The sequence below is a fragment of the Schistocerca serialis genome, chromosome 1 (assembly GCF_023864345.2).
Source record: "Schistocerca serialis cubense isolate TAMUIC-IGC-003099 chromosome 1, iqSchSeri2.2, whole genome shotgun sequence".
Classification (NCBI taxonomy): Eukaryota; Metazoa; Arthropoda; class Insecta; order Orthoptera; family Acrididae; genus Schistocerca; species Schistocerca serialis.
Genome location: NC_064638.1, coordinates 486,999,392 through 487,022,065, shown reverse-complemented (window position 1 = coordinate 487,022,065; position 22,674 = coordinate 486,999,392). Strand labels below are relative to the sequence as shown.

General features: G+C 50.5%; 4 non-coding genes across 4 annotated transcripts; all 4 read left to right on the top strand.

Moving 5' to 3' along the window:
• Positions 1-6,581: 6,581 nt before the first annotated feature.
• On the top strand, positions 6,582-6,653 carry Trnae-cuc (transfer RNA glutamic acid (anticodon CUC)). The gene has a single exon. It is a non-coding gene; the product is annotated as a tRNA-Glu (tRNA).
• A 374-nt stretch (positions 6,654-7,027) lies between these two features.
• On the top strand, positions 7,028-7,099 carry Trnah-gug (transfer RNA histidin (anticodon GUG)). Its single transcript has one exon. It is a non-coding gene; the product is annotated as a tRNA-His (tRNA).
• Positions 7,100-21,028: 13,929 nt separating this feature from the next.
• On the top strand, positions 21,029-21,100 carry Trnae-cuc (transfer RNA glutamic acid (anticodon CUC)). Its single transcript has one exon. It is a non-coding gene; the product is annotated as a tRNA-Glu (tRNA).
• Positions 21,101-21,474: 374 nt separating this feature from the next.
• Positions 21,475-21,546, top strand: Trnah-gug (transfer RNA histidin (anticodon GUG)). Its single transcript has one exon. It is a non-coding gene; the product is annotated as a tRNA-His (tRNA).
• Positions 21,547-22,674: the final 1,128 nt, after the last annotated feature.

Below are 22,674 nucleotides of genomic sequence, written 5' to 3'. Positions count from 1 at the left end.
GTAAGTTCACTGAGTCTCAGCCACAGACGGTTCTTCCATCGTTGCCACAGTTCCTTGTTGTTTCTCGGTCTGACGAAGGTCACGACTTTTCCACGGTCAACCCTTTCATTATTCAGAAAGGTGTCGACGCAATTGCGGGTCCTGTAAAGTCTTGTTCCAGACTACGGAATGGCACCCTGTTGTTGGAAACACACAGTGCCCTCCAGGCTCAAAAATTGCTGCGTACTTCTCTGCTCCACACCTTCCCTGTCCGGGTGGAACCGCACCGTACCTTAAATTCCTCGCGTGGAGTCGTTTATACACGCTCCCTCGATGGATTGTCTGACGAAGAAATTCAGCACTACCTGTCTGACCAGGGCGTCACCGCTGTTCATCGGGTTACGAAAAGGGTTGACTCGAACATCATTCCAACCCGCACTGTCTTCTTGACATTTGACAAAGTTCAACTCCCATCAAAAATCAAAGCAGGCTATGAGATAATTTCCGTTCGCCCTTATGTCCCGAACCCTACGCGTTGCTATCGATGTCAGCGGTTCAATCACACCAGCCAGTCCTGTTCCAATCCGGCCAAATGTGTTACGTGTGGCAGGGATGCCCATGAGGGTGCTTGTCCACCTCCATCCCCTCGCTGCATCAACTGTATGGGTGACCACGCTGCTTCCTCTCGAGATTGCCCTGTTTTTAAGGACGAAAAGCTGATCCAGGAAATAAGAGTGAAGGAAAAGGTGTCGACCTTTGCTGCTCGAAAGTTACTCGCCAGTCGACAGCCCACCGTGCCTCAGAAAGGAAAATACAGCGCTGTCCTTGCTTCTCCTCGGCCAACAAAGGAGGCGGCCACGCAGACTTGCGACCTCACATTTAGTACCACGGTCGTCAGATCGGCCAGCGCAAAGATCGCCCGTTCAACCTCACCTCTTTCGCCTGCCCACTCTATGGCTCACCCTTCGTCGAGTTCTGCTAAATCTCGAGCCCAAAAGTCAGACGCCAAGTCTTCAAAAAACGAGCATTCTCGTGAAGAGTTTTTACGTACAGCAACTTCACAACCATCGGTTCCTCCTTCATCTAAACATACCTCCAAGAAGGCTACGAAGAAACACAGTTCCTCTCCTTCTCCGCCACGGCGTGTCCCATCTACAGCACCACCTGGCGGAAATCGCCCTCGGCCATCTTCTGTGTCGCCGAGGCGCACTGTTGGTGGCCGGTCAACTGGCCGATCGTTGGTGGCAGGAGCTGCTCCTGACCAACCTATGGATCAGGATCTTCTGCCTTCGACTGAATGCCATTCCATCCTGTCGGTCGCAAGCTCTGAGCAGTCGTTGAGTTGACAGCACCCTTGGTGACGTTCCTCCATTTTCTGTTCACCCTATGTCCATTATCCACTGGAATATCCGCGGCATTCGCGCCAATCGGGAGGAATTGTCGATCCTCTTACGATCCTACTCGCCGGTCATCTTCTGTCTTCAGGAAACAAAGCTGCGTCCCCATGACCGCTTTGTTCTCCCTCATTTTCAGTCCGTCCGATATGACCTCCCCTCTGTTGAAGGCACTCCAGCCCATGGAGGACTCATGATTCTGCTCCATGATACTCTCCATTATCACCCAATCCCCTTAAACACTTCCTTCCAAGCTGTCGCCGTCCGTCTTTCCCTTTCTGGATACACGTTCTCTCTTTGTACGGTATACATTCCATCGTCTACACCAATGGAACGAGCTGATCTCCTTCATCTTCTTGATCAGCTTCCACCCCCCTACTTGCTGGTTGGGGACTTCAATGCCCACCACCCGCTTTGGGGATCTCCACATCCTTGTCCACGTGGCTCACTATTGCTAGACGTCTTCCACCAAGCGGATCTAGTCTGCCTCAACACTGGGGTCCCCACATTTTTGTCTGCCTCCACGGCAAATTTATCCCATTTGGACCTTGCGGTCGGTACTGTTCCGCTAGCTCGGCGCTTCGAATGGTTCGCCCTTGATGATACACACTCGAGTGACCACTTTCCATGTGTTCTTCGACTGCAGCCTCAACTGCCATATATGCGCTCGCGACGCTGGAAGTTTGCCCAAGCCGATTGGACACTTTTTTCGTCTCTAGCGACATTCGATGACCGTCGCTTTCCCAGCGTCGACGATGAGGTCACACATTTTACCGACGTTATTCTCACAGCTGCGGAACGTTCAATACCACGCACCTCCGAATTGCCCCGGCGCCCTCCAGTTCCTTGGTGGAACGAGGCATGCCGTGACGCAATACGTGAGCGGCGACGTGCTCTTCGCATTTTCCGTCACCATCCAACTTTGTCCAACTGTATCCGATATAAGCAGCTCCGTGCGCGATGCCGTCGCGTCATCCGCGATAGCAAGAAGGCAAGCTGGAAATTCTTTACTAGCTCATTTAACAACTTCACTCCCTCCTCGGAAGTTTGGAGTCGGCTTCGACGGTTCTCAGGCGCGCCTAGTTTCTCGCCGGTCTCTGGGCTCACTGTCGCGCATGATACCTTAGTGGACCCCGTCGCAATTTCTAACTCATTGGGTCAGCACTTTGCTGAGATTTCGAGCTCTTCAAATTACCCGCCAGCGTTTCTCCCGAAGAAACGTGCAGCGGAAGTGCGACATCTTGCTTTCTCCTCTCAAAATCGCGAAAGCTACAATACTGTTTTCTCCATGCGCGAACTCCAACATGCACTCTCTTCTTCTCGCTCCTGCGCCCCAGGACCGGATGGTATCCATGTCCAAATGTTGCTGCATTTATCAACCCATAGCCTGCGTTACCTCCTTCGCCTTTATAATCGAATTTGGACCGACAGTACCTTTCCCAGGCGATGGCGGGAAGCTATCGTCGTTCCCGTTCCGAAACCTGGAAAGGACAAACATCTCCCCTCTAGCTATCGCCCCATTTCTCTCACGAGTAGTGTCTGTAAGGTTTTGGAGCGTATGGTGAATTACCGTTTAGCTTGGTGGCTGGAGTCCCGCAGTCTTTTAACACCAGCCCAATGCGGATTCCGAAAGCATCGTTCTGCTGTTGACCATCTTGTTGCTCTCTCCACTTATATCATGAACAATTTTCTCCGGAAACGCCAAACGGTAGCAATATTTTTTGATCTGGAGAGAGCGTACGATACCTGTTGGAGGACAGGCATCCTCCGCACACTGTTCTCTTGGGGCTTTCGAGGCCGGCTGCCCCTTTTTCTTCGCGAATTTATGGCAGAGCGCACATTTAGGGTGCGGGTGAACACTACTCTCTCCCGTACTTTCTCCCAAGAAAACGGGGTACCCCAGGGCTCCGTGCTGAGTGTTGTACTGTTTGCCATCGCCATTAATCCAATTATGGATTGTCTCCTTCCTGATGTCTCGGGCTCCCTCTTTGTGGACGATTTTGCGATCTACTACAGCTCTCAACGGACCAGCCTTCTTGAAAGACGTCTTCAAGGATGTCTCGATCGCCTCCACTCGTGGAGCATCGAAACCGGCTTCCGTTTCTCACCCAGTAAGACCGTTTGTGTAAATTTTTGGCGACGTAAGGAGTTTCTTCCGCCCTCCTTACATCTAGGTCCTGTCAACCTTCCGTTTTCCGACGTCGCAAAATTCTTGGGTCTTATGTTTGACAGAAAACTGTGCTGGTCCTCCCACGTTTCCTATCTTTCGGCTCGCTGTCTGCGTTCCCTTAACACCCTCCGTGTCCTGAATGGTACCTCTTGGGGAGCGGACCGGGTGGTCCTTCTCCGCCTCTATCGCGCCTTAGTGCGCTCGAAATTGGATTATGGAAGCATAGTCTACTCCTCTGCTCGGCCGTCTATTCTTCGGCGTCTCGACTCTATCCACCACCGTGGATTACGTTTAGTGTCTGGAGCTTTTTACACCAGCCCTGTGGAAAGCCTTTATGCTGAGACTGCTGAACCTCCACTGTCCAATCGGCGGGCAGTCCTTCTGAGTCGTTATGCTAGCCATCTGTCTTCCATGCCTGCTAATCCAGCCTATAACCTTTTTTTCGACGCCTCCTTTGATGTCGAGTATGCAGGCCGCTCCTCCTCCCTCCTACCCCCGGGAGTCCGCTTCCGTCAACTGCTCCATTCTCTTTCCTTCCGCTTTTCTAAAACCTTCTTGACAACTTGGGGTACAGCACCGCCTTGGCTCCGTCCCCGGATCGACTTGCTCAGAGACCTATGTCAATTTCCCAAGGATGGTACCCCTACACTTGTTTACCGTCGGGCATTTGCTGCTCTATGTGCACAAATGACGGAAGCCACATTTATTTACACCGATGGCTCGAAAACATCGTTAGGTGTAGGGAGTGCCTATATTGTTGGCGACACCCCAAATCACTTTCGGCTTCCCGACCAGTGTTCGGTTTATACTGCGGAGCTTTACGCTGTTCTCCAGGCTGTCCACTACATCCGCCGCCATCAGCGGATACAGTACGTAATCTGCTCAGATTCTCTCAGCTCTCTCCTCAGTCTCCAAGCTCTTTACCCTGTGCACCCTCTGGTCCACCGGATTCAGGACTGTCTGCGCTTGCTCCACCTGGGGGGCGTCTCAGTGGCGTTCCTCTGGCTCCCGGGACACGCTGGTATCTGTGGAAATGAGGCGGCCGATATAGCAGCCAAGGCTGCAGTCTCTCTTCCTCGGCCAGCTCTTCAGTCTCTTCCGTTTACCGATCTACGGAGCGGTTTATGTCGCCAAGTCACTCATTTATGGCATGCGCATTGGTCAACACTTCCCCACAATAAATTGCGGGAAGTGAAAGCCGTTCCTTGCGCTTGGACCTCTTCCTCCCGAACGCGTCGTCGGGAGGAGGTAATTTTAGCCCGACTCCGGATAGGGCACTGTCTTTTTAGTCATCGACATCTTTTAAGCAGTGATCCTCCCCCACTCTGTCCCCACTGCTCTCAGCTGTGGACGGTCAGACACCTTTTAATTGAATGCCCCTATTTTAATCCGTTACGCTCCCGTCTACAGCTATCGCCTGATCTATCGTCGATTTTAGCAGATGACACGCGCTCAGCTGACCGCGTTCTACAGTTTATTAGAGACAGTGAAATGACGTCAGTCATTTGAAGCTTTTTTTTGGGGGACAACCAACCCCTTTCTATAGTGGACTTTTAAGCATTCCTTCTGCCTTTAGTTTCTTAATTTTTCTGACTTTGTTTCCATTGCTGCTGATTTTAAATTTCGTTTTTTTCCTGTTTTCTACGTCACGGGCTGGGCGCTAATGACCATAGAAGTTTTGCGCCCTAAAACCACAAACAAAAAAAAAAAAAAAAAAAAAAACGACGACGAAAAGTTTAACAAAGTTTTATCCTGTGTTCGTGTGTGTTTGTGTTTCGTTGTTGTTTAGTGAATTTTTTTTTCTGTTTTTATTCATTTTTTATACCGTCTGGTTCCTCTGTCATCGACGTACATTCACGGGGGCGTTGCGCACAGCGCTGCCACGGAGATTGTTTGGTTTTTAAGAAAAGTGGATTTTTTACTTTCTTTTTAACACGTGGGAGAGGATTGTGTTTTCCTTCTCGTTATCCGCCGGACGGTTCGGAAATTTCGTGAGTCTACTCATTCCTTTGACATGTGTCGATATTTTTTAATTTTTGTGACTTTTTTCATTACTTATTTTAATGGCCGCCGCGAAGCATTTTGAATATAATATCATGGGACGTGTGAAGGGTGTTCCTTCCCTGTTACTGAGAGGACTAACTCAGGCAGTATTTGATTTTTTATTCTTTTTTTTCACATTTTATTCTTTCTTTATTGCATTTAGGTGGAAAGCGCCTGATGCGCTGTTATTCTTTCATTTTTTATTTTAAGGCGTGTAGGCCCCGAGCGACTGCTTTGCTGTCATTATAGGCCTGCACTTTAACTTCAAGAGGATTTTAGTTTTCCTTCGATGCTTCGCTAGCGGTAAACAGCCACAAGAAACTTTCCTCAAAGCAATCCAGTATCTCCGATCCCATCACATCATCTTGACCACCAACGTCTACCGGAGGACGTCGACGCTCAAGGAACCATACCGAGGAGTTTACGGTTTTCAGCTGAATGGACAGTACAACAATTAATCCTTTCTGTTTGCAAGAAGCACCGTTTTATTTTATAGCTAAAGAAGCTCGCCGAAAAAGGCATTAAACAAAAACAAAAAAAAAAAGTTGCCACTTTTTACATCTCATTTTTGTGCCGTTGCGGTGTGTTCTCGTGGGGTAGGACGCAGCTCTTGTGACGCGCGTGTTGTGTAGGTAGCGTGGCCGAGCGGTCTAAGGCGCTGGTTTCAGGCACCATTCTCTTCGGAGGCGTGGGTTCAAATCCCACAGCTGCCAAACGTGTAATGTTTCGTGTGTCGAAGGCAGATGCACTCATTGCCCGCAAAGGAAACAGCACAACAAGGCGTGAGCGTCTGCTTGGTGAATTGTCGTAGAACAGTGCGTGGTGCAACGACAGGATTTGTAGGCACCTTTTGCTCTTATCATTGCTGGCGTCCGTCTCCACGAAATGCGTCCGGAGCACGCCGTTCTATAACGCGAGAGAGTGGATTTTTTACAGTTGTCGTCAGTTAACCGTGGGTGGCTGCTGCGTTCGCCGGAGGAGCACTGCCGTCGTTATCCGGTGTGGTCTAGTGGCTAGGATACCTGGCTCTCACCCAGGAGGCCCGGGTTCGATTCCCGGTACCGGAATTGCGCGTTTTTGTTGCTCCTCTTGTGCGACTTGTCTCGACTTTGCTCGACTGACGCTACGCTGACGCGTGCAGAAAGCTACGTTAAGTATGATTCACGGCAACACCTGACGGCGAGAGAGATGAAGCGTCTATCCACTTGTTATCCAGCCACATACCTGTAGTCAAGAGGCTTGGGGGACTGCAAGACATTGCCACGGAGGTGAATGCAGCTAACCACTGTAGTTAGTGTCCTGACAGCGCAGGCACGTTCATTTGCTCGTACACATGTGATGGAGACCGTGTCTCACACTGCTGTGGCGTACACCTTGGCCTAGGCTCTGCAGTGTATCGCCACTTGCATTACAGCCAGCTGCTTTCGCGGGCGCGTCCGTGGCCGTGATCGTCTAGTGGTTAGGACATTGCGTTGTGGCCGCAATAACCCAGGTTCGAATCCTGGTCACGGCAATTTTGAAAGTTTTGCCTTGCTGCCGTTGCAATGACGAGTACTCGAAATGACAGTACTCTCTTGATTTTTTCACTCGTGTTCCGCAGGCCGCAGTTTGCCCTACCACTTCATCCCCAACACGTAATGTCGCCTCCCAGGCCCCCAGGGGCTCAGCGTTCCTTTGCTGGGTACGGGCTTGGCGACCCCGGGGTTCCTGAGCTGGGGACTGGTAAGCGCCGCCCGTCCCCTGTCACCGTAACCTCTGAGCATGCTTCAGCGACCACCGTGCGGCGCGGCGGTGGAACGTTGTGTGTCTCAGGGAATGGGGATCTTGGCTTGACCGCCCGGATCGTGAGGATGGAATAAACCTCTATAAAAAAAACCTCAATCTCAAGGTGTGCTGCGCGCTGATGAGATGCATGGCTGTTGAGGTGGAACAGTCGATAGCGGGCAACCTCTGGGGAACCTGCCGCACCTCAGTTGTATAAGGCTTACCCAGGCATGCGGGGCTCTGTCTGGGCTGACGTTTCGTTCCCTAGCTGCTCGTGGGACGCACATGGCAACCACGTATTTCCCTTCACCAACTTCGCAATCAGTCAAGCGCATGAGGGAGGCTAGTCCTCCAGATATGCAGATGGAAAAGAGTAACAGGGCTCATGGAGTCGTAAATGACAATGTTTTCATCGTGATTAAGAGGAAGGAGGGCTCATTTGAAAAAGTGTCTCCTTTCTACATACATAAAGGTTTAGAAGGACTCGCAGGTACACTGAAATCTATCAAACGCCTGAGGAATGGTACCCTGTTAGTTGAGACTACTAGGGCATCGCAAGTGGAGCTGCTTCGGAAGTCACCCAAGTTAGGCGAGTATGATATTACTGTCGAGTTGCACAATTCCCTCAACTCCAGTAAAGGCGTTGTCACCTGCCGTGATTTAATGGATATCGATGTCGACGAGCTGAAGCAAGAATGGGCAACACAGGGGATTGTAGACGTGGAACAAAGGACACGTAGAAATAATGGCATCACGGAGAAATCTGCCACTTTCATTGTGACTTTCAATTCGCCTGTCTTACCTGAATACGTTCTGGCTGGTTTCCTCAGACTTAGGGTTCGGCCTTATATACCTAACCCTATGCGCTGTTTCAAATGTCAGCGATTTGGCCATACGACAATGAGTTGTGGGGGTGAACCAACCTGCGGTATCTGTGGCAAGGCAGCTCATGAAGCTGGGACCAACTGCACGTCTCCAGCGCTGTGTATAAACTGCTCTGGGAGCCATCCCGTCTGGAGCAGAGACTGCCCCGTCTTTGCGGAAGAACGAAAAATTCAGGAGATCAAGGTGACAAAGAGGCTACCTTATGTGGAAGCCAAAAAGGAGTATAGGGCTACAAAACCCCTGTCTTTGCCACGTCCTATGCCTCCTTGGTGCACAACCGTGCGTCGCGAGTCGACGCTTCGACGCAGACCATGTCCAGCGTCGCAGTATCCTCCACCAATACCTGTACCTGTGTTTGTACCTGCCAGAGCACTCCCACTAACGATATCGCTATTCACGCTGCTCCGCCTGCACCCACCGCTATTGCAGAGACAGCTCCAGTGAAACCTTCGAAGGCCCTCCAGAAACAGAGTGCCTCTCCACTTCCCCCATCCCCAGCTTCCACAAAGAAAACGGGACCAGGGAAAGGGGCACGGCGTTTGACGTCACGCCTGCCAAAGGCACCATCGGATGTCGTCATGGCATCCCTGACTGATGAGGAGGACATCGTCATGGATTTTGATACCTCTTCCCCAGAACCTGGCAGCCCATCTGCTGCCACTCGCTCTACAAGTGCCTCACCAGCGCGGCGCAAAGACAGGGGGAAATCTAAACCGAAACGCTGATATGGCTCCCATACTTCAGTGGAATCTGAATGGAGTCAGACCTCGCCTTGCAGAATTGCAGCTGTTAGTACAGGCAAACCCCATTTGCATCTCTTTGCAAGAGACACATTTTAAAAGAGACTGACACGCCTGTACTTACGGGATATCGCATGTACAGGCAAGACGACCTGACTGGTAATAGGGCTCAGGGTGGGGTGGCAGTGTTCATTAAGGACACATTCCACTCCTCACCTGTGACCTTAACCACGACGCTACAAGCGGTTGCAGCTCGGATCCTGGCCCAGGTTCATGTTACAGTGTGCTCCGTGTATTTACCACCCGCTGAGCTCATTGACAGTGAAGCCCTCGCACGGCTCATTGATCAGCTACCCCGTCCCTTTCTCATTTTAGGAGACTTTAATGCTCATAATGCATTATGGGGTTCCAACAAAACCTGCCCCAGAGGCCAGATGATTGAGCAGTTGCTCAGGACTTCCGACGTCATACTGCTGAACACAGGTCAGGCCACGCATTTTAGCACCGCTTCAGGTTCGTCTTCTGCCATAGACCTCTCTATTTGTTCGCCTGTGCTTGCGGACATTGCTCAGTGGGTCGTCGACGACGACCTTCATGGCAGCGACCATTACCCTATCTGGCTCCATCTGCCAGTTGACATGGGTCGTGTCGCACAGCCGCCGAAATGGTTGTTCCGGAAGGGAAACTGGACGCTCTACCGGCAGTTGGCTGTTTTTGAACGGTGTGAAGGCGTCCAGGATTGGGTGGATCACATTACGGCGGTGATGCACCATGCCGCTGATGTATCCATACCAAAGTCAAAGGGAACACCTGTGAGGCAGCCTGTCCCTTGGTGGAATGACGACTGTCGTACCGCCATCAGAGACAGGCGGGCGGCTTTGAGGAGATTCCGTCGGTGCCCCACTGCTGCGCATCTGACAACTTTCCGGATAGCACGGGCGCGGGCGAGGAAAATCGTTCAGGAGAGTAAACGGAGGTCTTGGCGTGAGTTCCTGAACTCCATCAATAGGTCCACATCTTCAAGCAAAGTATGGGAAGCCATTAGGAGGATCTCAAGGCGATACTGTCGACCGCCACTAGCCGCTATACGTGGGCGGGGGTGTCTCCTAACATCTCCGAGAGACATCGCCCGGGCGTTGGCAGAATCTTTTCAAACTATTACGGCCGATTCTAGCCAGGACCCCGAATTTCTGCGCTATCGGGGTACACAGGAGAGGGCTGGTTTTGATTTCCGTTCACAGAACACTGAGGAATACAACCAGCCTTTCTCTTTGTGGGAGTTGGACTCTGCACTGTCCATATCTCGGGATACCGCACCTGGTCCAGACCTGATATCGTATAGCATGCTGCAGCAGTTGGATCTGCGGTCAAAGGAAGTCCTCCTTCAACTTTTTAATGAAATCTGGAAGACCGGCGACTTTCCTAGTTCGTGGAAAGAATCGATTTTAATTCCGCTTTTAAAACCAGGGAAGGATCGGACCGAACCCAGTAGCTACCGTAGCATTAGTCTCACGAGCTGCGTCGGAAAGACATTTGAGCGTATGGTCAATAGGCGCCTGGTGTGGGTTCTCGAATCTAGATCCTTACTTACCCGCTGCCAGTGTGGATTCAGGAGGTATCATTCCACCCTAGATAACCTGATCCTACTCGAAACAGCAATACAAGATGCTTTCCTCCGTAAGCAACACCTTATCGGGGTTTTCTTCGACCTGGAGAAGGCGTACGATACTACCTGGAGGCATACCATTTTGCGGCAGCTTTATGAGTGGGGTTTCCGTGGGCGTTTACCCACACTCATCCGATCCTTTCTGTCGGACAGGTATTTTAAGTATAAGGTTGGGAATGTCCTGTCTGACCGTTTTAAGCAGGAGAACGGTGTCCCTCAAGGAAGTGTCCTCAGTGTGACAGCTTTCGCAATTGCCATCAATAGTATTGCGTCCACAGTGCGCCGGCCCGTGCAGTGCTCCTTGTTTGTGGACGATTTCTCCATTTTCTGTGCGTCTTCCTCCGTCACAGCTGCTACACGCCAATTACAGCTGACACTCGTGCGATTGGAGAAGTGGTCTAAGACCACGGGCTTTAAATTCTCTTTGGAGAAGACCATTTGTGTAGATTTTAACCGTTCCCGTTCTCTTTTTAATCTCCCTGTTTTAAAACTAGGAGACACTGTTCTCCCCTTTATGGAAAAAGTGAAATATCTCGGGCTTATTTTTGATGAGAAGCTCACATGGTTGCCACACTTAAAGGATCTAAAGGTCCGCTGTTTCAAGGCTTTAAACGTCCTTAGATGCGTCAGTCATAGATCCTGGGGCGCTGACAGGGCACGTCTGCTCCAACTTTATAAGGCCTTTGTGCGACCTCGACTGGAATACGGATGTCACGCTTATGGCTCTGCAAGACCTTCCTACCTCAAAATGTTGGATGTGATTCACCATGAGGGTATTAGGCTTTCAACGGGGGCTTATCGCACGAGTCCGGTTGCTAGTCTGTGTGTCGAGGCGGGAGAGCCTCCGCTGTCCATTCGGCGTCTTCTCCTCGTGGTACGGCACGCGTACAGGACCAAGTCCACTCCTCTTTCATTGGCGTCCGACACTTTTTCCCAGCCGGCACGTGCTACCCACGCCATCCCATTGTTGTTGCCATCCAGGAGTCCGTTCATGCTCTTGCACTACGTGGCCGTTCAGTGGTGTTCATATGGACCCCGGGACACGTTGGGATAGCGGGCAACGAACACGCCGACAAGTTAGCTAAAGAAGCCACCCGCAAACTGCCGTTGGAGATCGGCCTCCCGGCAACTGATCTCCGATCAGTGTTACGCCGTCGGGTCTTTGGGATGTGGGCCGACGAATGGCGCACCCTGTCTGTACCCAACAAGCTGCGGCGTGTAAAGGAGGCCACAACTGTGTGGGGTTCCTCCATGCGGGCCTCTCGGAGGGCCTCTGTGGTTCTCTGTAGGCTCCGCATTGGTCACTCTTGGCTGACGCATGGTCATCTGCTGCGTCGAGAGGACCCCCCTCATTGTCGCTGTGGTGCGCTTATGACGGTGGCCCATATATTGTTGGACTGTCCTCTTTTAACCGCCCTCAGGCGAACTTTTAATCTCCAGGGTGCTTTATCATCTCTCTTAGGTGACAATGTCTCTATGGCAGATCGGGTTTTAAGTTTTATTCGCGCAAGCGGCTTTTATAGGTCCATTTAAATTTTTTTTTTAACATCACCCTCTTTTGAGCTCTCTCTTTTACTTAGTTTTGTGTTGTGATTCGACTCCGCCCTAAACTTTTAGGCCGGAGGTTTTAACGTGTTGCAGAGTGGCTGGCTCATCCTATTATTTTCGTGATCAGCCAGCCACAGTTCTCTGCTGTGCAGTTTTAATTCCATCTGCCTTTGTTCTCTATGTTGTTTTTGTTGCTGTGCTCTGTTTTCCATGTTGTCTTACAATGGCCCATGGGGCTTTTCTTCCCCTGGAGTTTTTCTTTTAGTGCTTCGCTTGACTGGTGGATAGTTCCCCTGTGCTCTGTGTTTTTATGAAACAAGGGACCGATGACCTTTGTAGTTTGGTCCCTTTAATCTTTAACCCAACCAACCAACCAACCAGCCGGCACTGGCACGTCTCTTCCGCCACCGTCCGGCGGCGACAAAGCCGTTTGGCATCCGTGCAAAGGAGAGTCTCGAGTCGGTACACCTGGAGGGCATTAAGGTCCTCCACCAGGGATGGAGTAGGGGATCTCCCTGGCGACTACAAAGGCCAAGATTACTTCTTGATCTGGCTGCTTACAGGAAGTATTGTACCCCGGACCACCTTTTTAAAATTAAACTTACTGAGATTTTAGAACGCCATTCCGATTTTATTCCCGTTTACACGGATGGTTCTAAACAGGGGGATTTTATGGGCTGCTCTGCTGTGTTTCCCGATACTGTCCATCGGATAGGGCTCCCAGAGCAGTTCTCAGTTTACTATGCAGAACTGTTTGCCATTCTGCAAGCATTAGAGCATATGCGCCGCAATCGTGGCACGAAATTTATCATCTGCTCCGATTCCCAAAGTGCTCTCCACGCTCTTCAACAAATGTACCCAGCAGATCGGATGGTGCAAGAGGTGCAGGACGCACTCCTGCTCTTGCAACAGCAGGGTAAGGATGTGATTTTCTGCTGGGTTCCAGGGCACATAGGGATTCCTGGAAATGAACTTGCAGATGCGGCTGCCAAGGAGGCTTGCTCCATCCCACCTCCTGCTCGCTGTTCCGTCCCCCTGCAGGCCATTATGTCTTTCGTGACTCGGAAGGTCATGCGTTGGTGGGAGGCTCAGTGGCTGGACGTGAGGGATAATAAGTTGCGAGCGGTGAAGGATTCTGTCCGACCGTGGCTCACCTCCTTCCGACAACGACGCGCTGAGGAAGTAGCCCTTACACGGCTTAGAATAGGACATTGTCCTTTGACACATGGTCTTCTGTTACGTCGTGAGGAGCCACCAACGTGTCAGACATGTGGGGCACAGTTGTCGATACGGCATATTTTAACTGAGTGTGTTTTATATGCAGGTTTGAGGGAAGATTTCAGTTTCCCACCAGACCTCCACTCTCTTTTAACTAATAATGAGGCGAATGTCACTAGGGTTTTACGTTTTTGTGTGATGTCTGGCCTTCTTCCCAAAATATTGGGATTGAAGTCCTAATGTGCTGTCCAGTGGTTTGGTCACCCATTATTTGTAAGTGGTCACTCAGCCACCGTTACCTAATTTTCCCTGTTTGTACTGCTATTTCATTTTTAGTTTTTTCTCCCTGTTTTGATGTGCTGTGTCCAATCTTGCAATTTGAACAATACCACTTCTCTCACGATTCGGCTCTGAATTGAACTTTTGGGAACGGCCGCTGATAACCTCGCTGTTGTGCGCCCTACAATACTAATCATCATCATCATCATCATCATCATCATCGCCTCCCAGAGCGCAGACGTCCGCTGCTCTCTGTAGTCGAGAAGGGCAGTTGTTTGAAGTGCGATGGATGAGCAGCCAGTCCCAGCAGAACAGGAAGCTGTGGCGTGCACTGTTTGTACAAATGCTAGGAACACTGGCGCACCAAGCAGCGCATGTAGCGTGGCCGAGCGCTTTAAGGCGCTGGTTTAAGGCACCAGTCTCTCTGTAGGCGCGGTTTCGAATCCCGTAGCTGGCGGGGGTTTTGCTGTGATCGCGTTAACCTGCCGCTTTTTCTTCAAGTGTAACCTCCTTGAGCTCACAAAATGTTTGATATATGGAGCATTCTAGCTCCGCTTGACAGTTACAGCTACGATACTTTAGTGGTTACGGAAAGCCCAGGTTCGAAACCTGGTCACGGCACGAAAACGTCTCTTGACGCTGTCTCCTTAACTGCGACAGCTACAGACAAGTGGCGTCGCTACCATACGGCGGGCACGGCTTTTTCTTGCTGTGGATGGCCTAAAGAGACGCTTCCAGTGGGAGAGCAGTGAAAATACATGGCACGGCGATTGCCAAGATACTTCCATTTCGAAGTGATCTTTGTAGTACAAAGGAAACGTTTTGCGGCTGCTGCTCCAACGGTAACGTGGCCGAGCGGTCTAAGGCGCTGGTTTTAGGCACCAGTCTCTTCGGAGTCGTGGGCCCGAACACATCGCGCGCTCGCTCCGGCGTGTCGGGCGGTGTTTACGTGTGCTTCGCAGTCGGCGACGGTTCTTCGCGGTGACTGTTTCTTCGCTGCTGTAGTCAGCTGAACTGTAAGTTAACATGGATTCTGAAGACCGAGAAAATAATATCCAGTGCGAATTTGATAGAAACGTAACCCGACCGTCTGCTTTCGAAATTCATTCGTGGATGAAAAATGACTTGCAAATTCCTGAAAGTGAAGTGCTAGGATTGCAATTAGACGCGTTCCTGAACTCTTTGTTCGTAAAATTGAAATGTCCGGAATTGTGTGATGCTCTTGTCAGTGAAAATGGTGGCGTACGTAAATTCAAACACTCTGATGGGACAATTAGCAATGTGACTCTGTCGAATGCTGGATTTGGTATTCGAAATGTTCGGGTATTCAATCTGCCTTATGCCTTATGGCACAGTTTTGTCGATTACGAAAGAAAAGTGGTCTTCGGCTTATATCTATCAAGTTGAGAACGGTATCCGTAGTGTCAAAATGATTGTGAGGAAGCACGTTCCTTCGTTTTTGGTTATGGCCGGCCACCGGGCTTTTATTTCGTATAGTGGTCAGCCGCAAACGTGCTCCTATTGTAATGCCACAGACCATTTTCGGCAAAATTGCCCTAGGCGTAGGCGCCCTGTGCAGCTGCCGCCCCGTGGGCAAGATGTCGACGCGTCGTACGCGGCCGTGTTGTTAGGTGTTCCCCGTTCACCGGCACGTTCCGCGGAAACGGAAACGCCGTTAGTTGCTGCGGTCGCGATGGATGTCGATGCCACTGCAACCGGTTCTGATCCTGTTCAAACCTTGTCCGTACCTTCTCAGTCAGTTCCCGCCGCTACTGTACCGATTCCGCCTCCGGCTGGGCCTGTAGTTCCGGAGCGGACCGGGTCAGAACCCGTTCCGGTGGTTACCCCCCATGTTGCTGTTGTGGAATCGTCACCGTCTAATTCCGTGCTTCAGGGTGTTCCGGACGGAGCTCCTGCCTCACAGGAACCAAAGCCTAGGCGTGAAAGTGTTTCGGAGAGGCGTGGCCATACTGACCGCTTCCGCAGTGCCAGTAGTTCGCGGATTTTAGAAAAACGAACCTTTTCTCGCGGAGAACGCAGCCCTTCTCCGGAGTGGCAGCAGGTTCCCCGTCCGAAGTCGAAACAAAAGCCAAAATCTGTGCAAAAGCCGGCGCACAAGCCCTTGCCCCGCCCCGTAGTCGAATCTCGGCCGTCGGTTGCGGGGGGGCGTCGTCCACAGCGTCCTGTGGCGAGCAGTCAGCCAGCGCCTACGACAAGTGTGTCGGCAGACAGGCGGGAACAGGTTGTACAGCAGTTAAAGGAAATGTTGCACCACTCTGATGTAAATCTAGCAATGGACACTACGACGTCTCAGGCAACGAACCCGGCACAACTTTCGGTTAAGCGTAAGGCGGAAGACACCCCCCAGCGTCGCACGCGTCCCCCTTCGCAGGATTCCGCGTCTGCACCTCCCACACAAGAACCGCCTACTTCAGCTGCACCATCTGAACGTTGTGACTGGGCAGACGATATGGAGGAGGAGGGTGGGTCCACTCCTGCCGTTTAATTTGTTTTCTTTGTTTTTCCCTGTTGTCTATGGTAGCACACCCTCCATCAGTTGTGGCTACTATTAATCATAATAAATTGGAGTCGCCTGTGAAGTTTGCAAGTTTTGTGGGTTTTATAAATTACATTGCTGCTGACATAGTGTTTTTGCAGGAGGTTGTGATAGATCTACTTCACTCCATTCCGGGCTATCAAGTACTTTTGAACTTTGATATCGAGTGTAATTGTGGTACTGCCATTTTAATTCGTGTTGGTCATGACTATAGTAATGTCGCTACGATTCCTAACGGTCGTGGTGTAGCTTGCACGATCAACAACGTACGATATGTTAACGTGTACGCCCCTTCTGGTGCCGACGGGCAGCCACGTCGCCGTGTGTTTTATAGTAGTGACATTTGTCACCTTTTACGGGGCCCCCACCTGCCTGTAGTCATGGGCGGCGATTTTAACTGCGTGCTGGACGATAGAGATCAGGAGCCGCGGCCGTATAAGTGCCTAGAATTACAGACGCTCGTTACTGAGATGAATTTAATTGACTCGTGGTGTTATTTACACCCGCGGGCCGTGGGATTTACTTTCTTTTACCCCACGGGTAGGAGTCGGCTTGATAGAATTTGTTTCTCGTGATAAACAGCACTGTCTTACGGAATCCTCTGTTCACCCCGTGATTTTTTCCGATCATTGTGCGTATGTCTGCCGCTTTCATTCTCTGTTGGCGATTAAACCCCGCGCCAGTCGATTATGGAAGTTTAATGTGCGACATCTCCAACACCCACATTTTGCGCCGGTTATCGTGCGTGTGTGGCAGAGGGTGCTGAAATATCGCGGTCTCTATGCCTCCACTTTGTCATGGTGGGTAGAATCTGTTAAGCCGGCATTACGCAAGGCCATCCTGGAGTTCAGTCAGGATGTTGCTCACTGGGAGCGTTCTACATTGCAATTTTACGAGAGCTGTTTAAATGATGCCATCCACCTGCACACACATAATCCCGCTCTTCGGATGGCGACAATTCGGCGCCTAAAACACCGTCTTCTGGATTTGAAAAGGGAATCGTTGCGCGGATCTGTCGTACGGAGCCGAGCCCCCGGGGCGCTTGCTGATGAAGCGCCTTCCGTGTTTCATCAGCTGCGCGAACGCCGGCGCGCAAAGCGACGTTACGTCACAGAGCTGGAATCAGCTGACGGTGCGCGGCTTCATAGCCAGGCGGCGATTCTTGCCGAGGCCCACCGTCACTTCATCGAACTTTTCAGTGAGAAATACACGGATGCTGCCGCGATTTCTGAGCTTCTCCACGACGTTCCATACGTCTTATCCGTAGCGGATCGCCGTCGCCTCACAGATAACTTTACCGTGGAGGAAGTGAGTGATGTCTTAAAACTATGTTCCCAGAATAAATCACCGGGCGCTGATGGGTTGCCACCGGAATTTTATATGCATTTTTGGCACTTGTTTGGCTCGGCCCTGACTGATGTTTTTAATGAAATTTTAAATGGTGTGGATGTCCCTGCGTCCTTCCTGGAAGGTATTGTGGTCTTGGCTCCAAAGGTTCCAGTCACCAGGAAACTGTGCAATCTTAGACCAATCACCCTTCTTAATGGTGATTATAAACTCTTCACCAAATGTGTCTCCTCTCGCTTGAAGCTGGTCATGAAAAAACTGATTAGTCCCTTTCAATACTGTGCAGTGCCGACACGCACTCTCTATGGTGCTGTGTCGACATACCGCGATGCCATTGCCTATGCTTCGACGAATAGGATTCCTTTTGGCATTTTATCCATCGATTTTGCAATGGCTTTTGACAGTTAGCCACCAATATCTCCGGCGAGTGCTACAGAAATTTGGTTTCGGTGTAAAGTATATAACTATGATTTTTAATCTTTTCAAAAATTCCACCTCACGGATTAGTATCAATGGATTTTTGTCGAAACCAGTTCCGCTCTGCTGCTCAGTCAAACAAGGGTGCCCTCTGTCAATGGCGCTTTACGCAATTTCCTTAGATCCTTTGTTGCGTAAGTTGCACAGTGTTTGTAGAGGAATACGTATTGGAGCAGAGAAGCACGTTTGTCGCGCTTTTGCTGACGACCTTGGCCTCTTGGTGTCCTCGGCCACCGACTTCAATACAATACGCGCTGTTCTTACACAGTATGAACGTGCATCCGGTGCGAGCATCAATACCCGTAAGACGGTTTTTCTGCCTATCTATGCGGCGACACGGGGCTTCAACCGCCCATGGTTTACAGTGAAGCAGGAACACAAAATTTTGGGAGTTCGCTTTCAAGCCAATCTGTTACAGACTGCGTCCTACAACTGGCGTATTGTCTTAAATGGCATACGCGCTATGGCTAGCCTGTCCGCTACTCGCACCCTTGCATTAACACAGCGGGTGATTTTAATCAATGTTTTCTTGCTCAGCAAAGCCTGGTACCTCGCACAGTTATTTCAGGTACCCAAGAATTTGGGCAGAGCCATAACACAGGCAGTCTATTGGCTATTGTGGCGGGGACATATTTTCAAGGTGTCTTACGAAACATGTACTTTGCCGCGCGAACAGGGTGGACTCGGCCTCATTCATTTTGCTATGAAAGCCGCAGCGTTGCTCCTTCATCGGACGAGCGTCACCATTGAACAGGATCCGTCGAGCCCCACAGCTGTTCTGTTCGCTATTCATCGGCCTCTATCTGAAGCGGCACCTCTCGACCCGACTGCAATACCGTTTCAGCTGCGTTATGTTCGAGAATACTACATTCAAAAAAGTTATCTTGCCGCCGATGTACTCGACTATCGAACACGGACTGTGAAACGTGTCTACCAGGGACTAAAAGGACGGCCAGTCGGCAATAAGATGGAGGCGCGCCACCCGCGATCTGCGTGGAGGACGGCGTGGGCTCACGTTCACGCTCCCTTCCTGTCAGCGGACGTCAGCAGCTTTTGGTACCAAGTGGTTAACAGAATTCTTCCCACCAACGAAAAGCTGCGCCGCATTCACTTATCTCCATCGAGCTTGTGTGAAGACTGTCGCCAAGACGACACCTTAGAACATCGTTTCGTGTGCCTAAGGTCACTGTCGATTTGGAACATTGCCGCCAGGATGCTCGCACTTATCAACCGGACCAGCGCTGCCACTTTTTCTGCGGACACGGCTTTGATCCCAGACTTCAACCCATATCCGCATACGAAGCGTGCCGCCACTGTATGGATCGTGGCTCACACTGTGTTCGCCCTCCTGCAATTGCGACTTACGGACGACAATGCCTATCTGGTTTATTTGTCCACGCAACATGACCTCACTAAAACCAGGAAAGACTATCACAAAATCTTTGCCAATTTTCTGCAAATTGCACTCGCATTTGCCCACGACAAACTGTTGTAATTAACACTTCACTGCTGCGACTTTTCTTTCCTTCTGTGTTTTGCATTGTCTCCGGGTCCGGATACATAGTTAATGTAAATTGAATGCTACAGGAACAGTGAAACATTCAACAAGTACGATGCTTCCGCTTGTGCCGGACTGCAACGTGGCAACGACGACGAAAAGTTTAACAAAGTTTTATCCTGTGTTCGTGTGTGTTTGTGTTTCGTTGTCGTTTAGTGAATTTTTTTTTCTGTTTTTATTCATTTTTTATACCGTCTGGTTCCTCTGTCATCGACGTACATTCACGGGGGCGTTGCGCACAGCGCTGCCACGGAGATTGTTTGGTTTTTAAGAAAAGTGGATTTTTTACTTTCTTTTTAACACGTGGGAGAGGATTGTGTTTTCCTTCTCGTTATCCGCCGGACGGTTCGGAAATTTCGTGAGTCTACTCATTCCTTTGACATGTGTCGATATTTTTTAATTTTTGTGACTTTTTTCATTACTTATTTTAATGGCCGCCGCGAAGCATTTTGAATATAATATCATGGGACGTGTGAAGGGTGTTCCTTCCCTGTTACTGAGAGGACTAACTCAGGCAGTATTTGATTTTTTATTCTTTTTTTTCACATTTTATTCTTTCTTTATTGCATTTAGGTGGAAAGCGCCTGATGCGCTGTTATTCTTTCATTTTTTATTTTAAGGCGTGTAGGCCCCGAGCGACTGCTTTGCTGTCATTATAGGCCTGCACTTTAACTTCAAGAGGATTTTAGTTTTCCTTCGATGCTTCGCTAGCGGTAAACAGCCACAAGAAACTTTCCTCAAAGCAATCCAGTATCTCCGATCCCATCACATCATCTTGACCACCAACGTCTACCGGAGGACGTCGACGCTCAAGGAACCATACCGAGGAGTTTACGGTTTTCAGCTGAATGGACAGTACAACAATTAATCCTTTCTGTTTGCAAGAAGCACCGTTTTATTTTATAGCTAAAGAAGCTCGCCGAAAAAGGCATTAAACAAAAAAAAAAAAAAAGTTGCCACTTTTTACATCTCATTTTTGTGCCGTTGCGGTGTGTTCTCGTGGGGTAGGACGCAGCTCTTGTGACGCGCGTGTTGTGTAGGTAGCGTGGCCGAGCGGTCTAAGGCGCTGGTTTCAGGCACCATTCTCTTCGGAGGCGTGGGTTCAAATCCCACAGCTGCCAAACGTGTAATGTTTCGTGTGTCGAAGGCAGATGCACTCATTGCCCGCAAAGGAAACAGCACAACAAGGCGTGAGCGTCTGCTTGGTGAATTGTCGTAGAACAGTGCGTGGTGCAACGACAGGATTTGTAGGCACCTTTTGCTCTTATCATTGCTGGCGTCCGTCTCCACGAAATGCGTCCGGAGCACGCCGTTCTATAACGCGAGAGAGTGGATTTTTTACAGTTGTCGTCAGTTAACCGTGGGTGGCTGCTGCGTTCGCCGGAGGAGCACTGCCGTCGTTATCCGGTGTGGTCTAGTGGCTAGGATACCTGGCTCTCACCCAGGAGGCCCGGGTTCGATTCCCGGTACCGGAATTGCGCGTTTTTGTTGCTCCTCTTGTGCGACTTGTCTCGACTTTGCTCGACTGACGCTACGCTGACGCGTGCAGAAAGCTACGTTAAGTATGATTCACGGCAACACCTGACGGCGAGAGAGATGAAGCGTCTATCCACTTGTTATCCAGCCACATACCTGTAGTCAAGAGGCTTGGGGGACTGCAAGACATTGCCACGGAGGTGAATGCAGCTAACCACTGTAGTTAGTGTCCTGACAGCGCAGGCACGTTCATTTGCTCGTACACATGTGATGGAGACCGTGTCTCACACTGCTGTGGCGTACACCTTGGCCTAGGCTCTGCTGTGTATCGCCACTTGCATTACAGCCAGCTGCTTTCGCGGGCGCGTCCGTGGCCGTGATCGTCTAGTGGTTAGGACATTGCGTTGTGGCCGCAATAACCCAGGTTCGAATCCTGGTCACGGCAATTTTGAAAGTTTTGCCTTGCTGCCGTTGCAATGACGAGTACTCGAAATGACAGTACTCTCTTGATTTTTTCACTCGTGTTCCGCAGGCCGCAGTTTGCCCTACCACTTCATCCCCAACACGTAATGTCGCCTCCCAGGCCCCCAGGGGCTCAGCGTTCCTTTGCTGGGTACGGGCTTGGCGACCCCGGGGTTCCTGAGCTGGGGACTGGTAAGCGCCGCCCGTCCCCTGTCACCGTAACCTCTGAGCATGCTTCAGCGACCACCGTGCGGCGCGGCGGTGGAACGTTGTGTGTCTCAGGGAATGGGGATCTTGGCTTGACCGCCCGGATCGTGAGGATGGAATAAACCTCTATAAAAAAACCCTCAATCTCAAGGTGTGCTGCGCGCTGATGAGATGCATGGCTGTTGAGGTGGAACAGTCGATAGCGGGCAACCTCTGGGGAACCTGCCGCACCTCAGTTGTATAAGGCTTACCCAGGCATGCGGGGCTCTGTCTGGGCTGACGTTTCGTTCCCTAGCTGCTCGTGGGACGCACATGGCAACCACGTATTTCCCTTCACCAACTTCGCAATCAGTCAAGCGCATGAGGGAGGCTAGTCCTCCAGATATGCAGATGGAAAAGAGTAACAGGGCTCATGGAGTCGTAAATGACAATGTTTTCATCGTGATTAAGAGGAAGGAGGGCTCATTTGAAAAAGTGTCTCCTTTCTACATACATAAAGGTTTAGAAGGACTCGCAGGTACACTGAAATCTATCAAACGCCTGAGGAATGGTACCCTGTTAGTTGAGACTACTAGGGCATCGCAAGTGGAGCTGCTTCGGAAGTCACCCAAGTTAGGCGAGTATGATATTACTGTCGAGTTGCACAATTCCCTCAACTCCAGTAAAGGCGTTGTCACCTGCCGTGATTTAATGGATATCGATGTCGACGAGCTGAAGCAAGAATGGGCAACACAGGGGATTGTAGACGTGGAACAAAGGACACGTAGAAATAATGGCGTCACGGAGAAATCTGCCACTTTCATTGTGACTTTCAATTCGCCTGTCTTACCTGAATACGTTCTGGCTGGTTTCCTCAGACTTAGGGTTCGGCCTTATATACCTAACCCTATGCGCTGTTTCAAAT